At 35.8% G+C, this 9,011-nt stretch overlaps 1 long non-coding RNA gene across 4 annotated transcripts; it reads right to left on the minus strand.

Annotated features, from left to right (window-relative positions):
* Nucleotides 1–905: 905 nt before the first annotated feature.
* On the minus strand, nucleotides 906–8,659 carry LOC125253082. Of its 4 annotated transcripts, XR_007181360.1 has the most exons (6): nucleotides 6,896–8,649; nucleotides 4,836–4,894; nucleotides 4,611–4,696; nucleotides 4,476–4,523; nucleotides 1,179–1,253; nucleotides 906–1,093 (listed from the first exon to the last, which is right to left on the minus strand). It is a non-coding gene; the product is annotated as an uncharacterized LOC125253082 (long non-coding RNA). The 4 variants fall into 4 exon arrangements; XR_007181359.1 differs by lacking the exons at nucleotides 906–1,093; nucleotides 1,179–1,253 and adding an exon at nucleotides 3,767–3,826 and having other exon boundaries at nucleotides 4,429–4,523; nucleotides 6,896–8,631; XR_007181358.1 differs by lacking the exons at nucleotides 906–1,093; nucleotides 1,179–1,253 and adding an exon at nucleotides 3,767–3,826 and having other exon boundaries at nucleotides 4,429–4,696; nucleotides 6,896–8,659.
* Between the last annotated feature and the right edge of the window lie 352 nt (nucleotides 8,660–9,011).

Raw genomic sequence — 9,011 nt, forward strand, 5'->3', positions numbered from 1 at the left:
TCTGCTTCTCACCTTTACTCCGGGGAATGGAAATGTGCTCCGTCCATGACCTTGAAATCCATGCAGAACTGATAAACACTTCATTCTCTGCTATAAAACCTAATAAATTCTAATTGTTATAGGGAATTGTATTGCTTTGGTTAATACATTTGCAGATCAAAATATGTTGGAAACCAATAGAAACCCTCATTAAATTCTGATAGAAAATGGCTAGAAACACACTCATCGAAATCATCAGCATTGTTACTTTGTACAATTACTAAGCCAATACATTTGAACATTACCATGTAACCATGTTTTAACCATGTAAAGTGTTATCAAGTTATGAGTACAGAAAATTGAACACATGAATTCATAAATTGAACACATTCATAGATCAAACAATACAATTAATAAATAAATGTAACCAGTGATTAATATGTTTTATTCTTTTAATTTAATGTTTTATTCCATCTAATGATAAGTGTTTTATCATTAGATGGATATAGTTAAATAATGATTTTATTAATTATATTTATAGATACTCTCATGATTACTACTATCCATAATTTGGCACAAAAATGACAAAGATATGAAAAAGATTCAGCAGATATTTTATTACTTTATTTGCAAAAAATATATTTTAAACCATTTCCTAAGTGTCCTGTATGAGGCAGCTGCTACAAATATACTGAGGTAATGTTGCTTTAATACTGCTTTACTGCCAGACAATATCACAATTACCAAAGATATACAGTCCTTGAGCTTCTCAAAAGCTAAAAAAATCCAGAAGATGACATTCATAAAGAGTAAAAGATATGTATAAAGAACAATATAGAGATTTTTAGCATTTCTTCAAATAATAGTTTGGCCCACCTAAAAATACATGTACAGTTTTTGTTCAAGAAAATGAACATGCAGACTTTCTCAGGAAGAATTTGAGATCTCTCATTACCGTGTCCTCAGCTGTGTATAACACTCTTGCCAACAGTGTTGCAGAGGTAGATGATGGAGAGCTGTGAGAGAAGAGGAAGAGGGTCTTTCTCAGGTTCTTCTGAGGCAAGGATAGGAGGATGGTCTCTATATATTCACTTTGGATTTGGCAAACTGGAAGCTAAAAAAAAAAAATTATTGTAGTAGTTATTGTAGTCCGGTTTATTGTTTGTTAGAAAGGTATGAGGAAAGCATGTTTAACTTACATGTTCCTCCTCTTCTTCATCCTGAGCTGCACTGTCACCTCGGTCACCACTGCCATCATCATCCTCCTCTGGCAGCTGAAAGGTTGAATTACATTGTTAGAAGTTGCATTTTTACTTTTGAAAGCAGTCTCTTCTACTTACCAAGGCAGCATTTGATGAAAAAATACAGTAAAATAATAATACTGTGAAGTAGTTTTACTTTAATATTCTAAAATAGTTTTACTATTAACTGTTTTCTATTTTAATCTATTTTTAAAAGTAAGTTATTCCTGTGATCAAAGTTGAATTTTCAGCATCATTATTCCAGTCTTCAGTGTCACATGATCCTTCAGAAATCATTCTAATATGATGATTTGATGCTCAAGAACACAAAAAATATGAAGCAGCACATTTCAAAAGAAATGTCCGAGCGTCAATTCAGCATATTAGAATGATCAAAGATCAAGTGGCACTGAAGACTACAAAAATGATGCCGAACATTTTCCATCAAAGGAATAAATTACATTTTGCAACATCTTCCAAATCTCAATATCTTTGACTGGCAGTGTACATTATTACATTTAGATAATAAACAGTGCTCAAATTCTCAAAGAACTTACATTTTAACGATTACTTCCCACACTGCTGACTCCTTCAAGCTGGGGACACACTGAACGACTAGAAGAAACATTCTAAGACTGAAATCAACACACTTAAAAACTGTTTCCTTCGACTGAAGTGGATTTAAATACTTACAGATTATAAACAGACTGAACAACTGGTTCTGACTCGTCGTGTTTGGGCAAGATCAAAGTATCAAATTACATTTCTAATCGGCCTTACAGTTGTTAAGTTTGTCCCTGGCTTTAGTCGTTGTTGCAGCCTCCTCAAAAAATACATCTTTCTGTACACGAAAAAAAAAATATTTTAAGAAAAAATACATTAAGGGCATATTTCAAATGAATTGCGAAAATGAATTTTCTTTTTTTTTTTAAATCTTTGATAGTATTTTGAAATCATTAAAATATCATGTATATATTGTAAGTTACAACATTATTTGTTTTTATCATGACATGAATTCATGTCTTACCAAACCTGTTAAGACTTTGTTCATCTTCAAAACACAAATAAAGATAATTTAATGAAATCTGAGCACTTTGTCCCTCCATTGACAGTCTACACAACTGCCACTTTGATGTTTAAAACAAAAGTTCATACAGATCATAAATCTAATCTAATTAATATTGAGAGGTTTAGTCCAAAATTTTCTGAATGAACTCGATCACTTTATATAATGAACAAATTGAATACACAAGTGCATATACAAACAAGTACAGTTGAGCTTCCATTTATGTTTGCTAATTAATGTTTATATGTGAATAAAAGTCTAAACTCAAACTGTATATTGCATTAAGCGAACAAGTCTCTTCAGAAAATTTGGACTAAACTGCTCCATTCATATGGATCAGTTTTACAATCTCTTTATGAACTTTTTGAAGTGTCAAAGTGTTAGTTGCATGGTCTGTAAATTGAGGGACAGAAAACTCTCAGATTTCATTAAAATATCTTCACTTATGTTTCGAAGATGAACAACACATTCTTGCATGTTCGGAATGACATAAGGGTGAGTCATTTTTTTTTCATTTTTGTGTGAACTAACCCTTTAGGCAGGCGTACACTGTGTAAGTTCGAACACTCAGTAGTTTGTGAGCCTTTGCATACAAGTTCGTAAACCCGATAATCATGTCAAAGCAGTTGGTACATTGCACGACTGCACTACACAGCTTTTCTTTGTTTTAAAAACAGACTTAACATTTATCTATTATGGGTCATAATTAGGAGACGATGAGCACATTAAGCTTTGTGCCATGCTGTTTATATTTATCAAGCAGTAAAAATGCCCCTTTCAACGCCCAAAACAAGAAGCTTGCGGATGAGATGATGAGAGGAAGGAGATTTTGGATTGTATTTGATAGTATCGAACAGATTTTAAAAAAGCTTTAATCATGCCCTTTCAATCCGAATGAAATGTCAATTGGACCCGGCCAATTCATTTCAACTAATGTGGTTACATGTGACTTTTTATTCCATCTGTGCTACTAGTCTGATTAAAGTCTGATTATTAGAGCTCATGTAAACACAGCTAATGTTGCTGCTATAGCTTCAGATTTAAAAAAGTTATAGGGTTTCCAAGCAGCCTATGTGATGTGATTGTGTATCATTTGGGACTATACAATAGCTGCATTTACATGGACCCTAATAATTAATTTGTAATCGGACTAGTTCCACAGTCAAATTAAAGGGATAGTTCACCAAAAAAATGAAAATTATGTCATCATTTACTCACCCTCAGCTTGTTCCAAAGCTATATAAAATAGTTTAAAGAAAGTTTGTTACCAGGCTGCTTTGGGCCAACATTGTCTTCTATAGTAGAACAACAACAAAAAAAAAACTATGGAAGTCAATGGTGGTTTTTAACAGAAGAAATGTATACAGCTTTGGAACAAGCTGAGGGTGAGGGTATTACTTACCCTCATGCCGTTTCACACCCGTAAGACCTTCGTTAATCTTCAGAACACAAATTAAGATATTTTAGTTGAAATCCGATGGCTCAGTGAGGCCTCCATAGGGAGCAATGGACACTTCCTCTCTCAAGATCCATAAAGGTACTAAACATATTTAAATCAGTTCATGTGAGTACAGTGGTTCAATATTAATATTATAAAGTGACAAGAATATTTTTGGAGCGCCAAAAAAACCCCAAAATAACAACTTATTTAGTGATGGCCAATTTCAAAACACTGCTTCATGAAGCATTGGAGCATAAATGAATCAGTGTGTCGAATCATGATTCAGATCACGTGTCAAACTGCCAATGGCTGACATCACGTGACTTTGGCGCTCCGTACAGCAGATTCGACACACTGATTCATCTGTGCTCCGATGCTTCCTGAAGCAGTGTTTTGAAATCGGCCATCACTAAATAAGTCGTTATTTAGTTTTTTTGGCGCTCCAAAAATATTCTCGTCGCTTTATAATATTAATATTGAACCACTGTACTCACATGAACCGATTTAAATATGTTTTTAGTACATTAATGGATCTTGAGAGAGGAAATGTCCATTGCTCCCTATGGAGGCCTCACTGAGCCATCGGATTTCAACTAAAATATCTTAAATTGTGTTCTGAAGATTAACAAAGGTCTTACGGGTGTGGAACGACATGAGGGTAAGTAATAAATGACAGAATTTTCATTTTTGGGAGAACTAACCCTTTAACGAGAAGGCTGCTTTTATGGCTGGATGCTGATTGACACACCTTTTGACCATGTTCTCACATCCAGGACAACAAAATGATCAAGCAGACCTGAAACAAATGACCATGATTGAAATCACTTTAAATCCATTTAGTCTTACCTAAGTGATATTGGAAAAATGAGGCATAGTTGTTCACCCAGTATACGCTCTTTCTCCTGGAACATGGTCTGCATGATGAATGATCTCTTGATCCTGGACCCGTGCAGTCCACCTGGAGATTATCTGAATGATATGTGGTTGCATATAAAGGGTAATTAATGACTGAACGTTACATACATACCGATAGCAGCACTATTAGTCCAGGACCTTATATCTATTGGTACAGATTGGTACAGAAGTCAGAAACTAATTTAATACCCACCCCTGCTTATAATCATTGTTGTCTTGTTGTTGCTGCACAGGCTGTCTCTCCTCCAGCTGCTGAAAATAAAAAGTATGTTAGATTTACTAGAATGAATAGACTCACACATGACGTTCACGTTAAACCAGTAAGTGGCGAGAATATTTTGTTATAAACAACTCTAAATCATTGATTTGGCTGCTTCACTGGCTGTCATTACAAAGAATTTAAGTAAACAAATCGTGAAGTAATTAACCATGTCTGATTAACCGTTTTATACAGATTTTATTTGTAATGACTGAGGCAAATCAGACACAATTATTGGTTAGTTAACCAATAGTTTTAAGCTCACTCTGGAGTCTGTCCCCATCCCCCGGGAAGTTTTCAGTTACAAGTTTATTGCGCTGAGGAATGTGGTTGCCGCATGGAGAACAGAGTAGAGACACAGAAAATCTGCATCTTCCCTGCATTTTCCACAGAGAACACAGACTCTATGGCATTAATGTATAGACAGACTGTGCTATAAATGATTCCTTCTCAGGGAATGGTATCCATTATTACTGATGTTGTATTGTACTCATTGTATTTACATGTTTGATGATTGTTAAATGTTATGACCTGCACGGTAACTTCAATCATGCCATGTTTAGTGTCTATACGTTCGTAGCGGGAAGATTTAAATGTTTGTGTATGCGGTACATCCATACCTGTGCAACACATCAGTATTAAAAGAATATTTAATAGTTCTGATTCAAGAACTCAGCTTGTTAATCTTTCGGGGTTGTAAAAGCCCTGACAGGAGGGGTGTTGCCACCCAGAATTACAACATCTTCATTGGTCCGGTCAACAACTGAGAGGTGTGACTTTGACCAGAGGTTAAAAACCAGCGAACAGTGCCACTCCCTCTCTTCTTCTTCCTTGCTTCTGGACCGAACAAATCTCCTTGCGGCCGGCCTCTCTAGGCCCGGCCGCAAGGCTGGTAGGCCCCTGGCCTACAACACCCAGCCATGTGCTCATCACCCAACAGACTGGCAACAACTTCAGATGATAACTTCAAGAGTTATCCTCAACCTGCAGATCCGACGCTCTTCAGCCTAAAGGCATCTTGCAAGTATCGTACATTTTAATGCTAAACAGCGATTTAGTATTGATTTGTAAAGACTTTACCTTTGCTATTGCTAAAAGAAACTGATGAGTCCTTTCCAGATTGCCTTTGACATTTCATGTAGCTCTAGTAACAGCAACTCTTCCGGTTCAACACTATCATTACTCATTCTGACTTGCGTGTGTGTGTGTGTGTGTGTGTGTGTGTGACCCTTTATGTATGTTATGTTATGTGTTTGTTAGTTTAGTTATGTGTTTGTGAGTTAGTTAATAAAGATTGTGCACAATACACGTTTGGTTCTGACTCCGTCTGCTAATGAATTGCCTCTTAAGTGATAGATCCGGACTACGTGAGTAGTACAGTACAATAAGAAATATTATTTTTCCATAACTTGGAAATTGACATTTCTTAGAATTAATAAACAATCAACACTGAGCGTTCACTGGACGAACAGGTTAACTGATTGTAATGTTAATTTTAATGTAGCTACGTCCAGTTAATCTGATTAACGGATTTGCATATTCATAATTAATCATAATTAATAATCATAATGAGTTATGAATAATTATTAATATTTCCCCTTTGAGTTAATTTTCGCTACATATTGAATTTTCAATATGGTTCATATGAGCTTCAAGGAAGCCAGGCAGGGTCTAAAATTAAAAAAAACACTTTACTACAGTTGCCGTTTAACGAATATAAGTGATTATTCTGCCGTTTATAGCATTAAACAGTGAACGTTACACTTAAAATAACTAAAATAAAAATATAAAACTGCGTCTCAGATAATTTTAACGTTAACGCTACCTCAGACCGCCTCACGGGGACAGCGCTCGTGCGCACATTAACTAAACATAATTTATTTATGAAATACATTTAGAAAACCAAAAACACTGCACTAATATTACTCATCACAAGTGATATTTAGTGTCACATGGGCAAAAACGATGAATAAAAGCAGATTTGTAGGGCTTACCTTTTACTCCGTGTCCGTCTGCTGGAAGTCGACCGTTACAGAACAAAATGATGCGCATGCGCAGTACTCAAGATTCTCCGAAAGTCCGTTAGACTTGCTCATTTAAAATTTCGAATTTGTCTCGCGCGTGCCACATCCAATAAATCTCCTTCATTCACAAACACAACATATAATATATAAACATGTCCATAACTTTTGGCGCTCTAACGGTTAAACAGAACGGCATGCATCTTGCGGAAGAACATTGTAGCCGGAGCTACTTCTCTCTGTTTATGTCTATGACGAATCACGCAGGTATTTGTGCTACTCCGCAGCGGTTCCTACCAGACTGGTCTAAAATAGTCCGAATATAAACACTTATCTAGGTGTACCATAATGATTCAGGGTACAACAAAAACACGGTTTGGAAAATGTATTCATGTTGTACATTCCAATTGTATAATTTTTGTAAATTTTGAACACAAAAAGTTACATATCTGGAAAGTTATCAGGAGACCAATGGACCACGTCGCTACAACGTTCTCCGTGGGATTAACCAGCGACGTCTTTTGAGGACGTGCCCGCGACGTTTCTGGAACGTTAGCCAAGATTCTTAAAAAAGAAAAATGGAACTTTACCACGACGTCCTCACAACGTTGTCATTCAGTAAACCTCTTGTTCACAAACATATGAATAATCACAATTTATTAAGTAAATGTTAGGTAGTTTTGCTGGCAAATATTTTATGAATATGTAGTAGGCTATTAGGTATCTCAAATATAAATAAAACTATGTCGATTCGTTTAAAAAGCTGAATCAATTAAATTTACTCATAATATCCAAATGCCATATTAACAAACATAATGTTGGCTTAATGCAATATCTGGAAAGTTATCAGGAGACCTGTGGACCACGTCGCTACAACGTTCTCCGTGGTATTAACCAGCGACGTCTTTTGAGGACGTGCCCGCGACGTTTCTGGAACGTTAGCCAAGATTCTAAAAAATGGAACATTACCACGACGTCCTCACAACATTGTCATAAAGTAATGTAACGCTGACCAAATGACGACTAACTGACGACGTCGTCACAACGTACTGTGTTTGCTGGGAAGATGTCGACCGCGGTGTTTAGGTCATCACCGCACTCTTTTTTTTTCTTTCTTTTTATTATTTGCTAGTGAAAGTTACAGGAATGCATATGGTGTGTTATATGAAGTATAAACAATTTGTCATTGTTTGCCAATTTACTGTCTTCCGTCCCGGCAGCGTCTGCAGTATTTCCTCTGTGTTTTTTTTTTTTTTTTTTTTTTTTTTGCAAGGTGGTGGGGGTGTCTGCCGAACGAACAGCAAGAGCAGAACGAATTTGTCAAACGTTTTAAACTCAACAAAATTGTGAAATGCATACATCAAGAGCATGCTCACAGATGAAAATAACAGAGAACAAAACAACAGTAGATTAGCGCCCTGCACGGACCTCAAATATAGGCCCTATCCAGTCTTTTTTTCCCCTTCTCCCAAAACAGCTTATATACTACTGTTTCAGCTATTAAAATAGTTCAGTTTTGTATGTAACGTAAAAGTTATATTTCGTTTCTTTTCTTTATAAAATTAATTTACAAAAACGTTTGGAGCATTTTTTTGTTAGTTAAATGTAAGTTTTTTTTTTAAGTAGGCTAATGGCCAAGCGGCCAGCGGCAGACAATGAGTTGATCATAGCCTATGTTTTAATAAATTTAGCCTTCTCAAATCACAAGGACTTGTCTAAAATATAATCTATAGATATAAAACAGTTCAAGCATATCACAATGTTAGTTTAAATGTTTAACCTAAATAAATGTGCACTCTTCGACGCATATCCAATCGTTTGTACGGAGTGAAGCTGAAGCGGGCTCTGCAGGACATGGAGGCGTTAGCGAGATCTCTTGCATTTTTTTTAACAGTGAAAACATCTTAAAATAGGCGTTCATTTTTGCTCATAAAGGTAAGAGTAATACGATCATTCCAAACTGTAAAGGTCTACTTTTGTTTGTGTACACTCACAATATCAACAAAACGTTGTGCTTTTCTGCCGTCTCTGGCTTGAACAGGGGCGCTTCACGCAGGCATGACGAATATATATAGAAAGCTAAATTACT

The sequence above is a fragment of the Megalobrama amblycephala genome, linkage group LG2, assembly GCF_018812025.1.
Source record: "Megalobrama amblycephala isolate DHTTF-2021 linkage group LG2, ASM1881202v1, whole genome shotgun sequence".
In the NCBI taxonomy this organism is placed as follows: Eukaryota; Metazoa; Chordata; class Actinopteri; order Cypriniformes; family Xenocyprididae; genus Megalobrama; species Megalobrama amblycephala.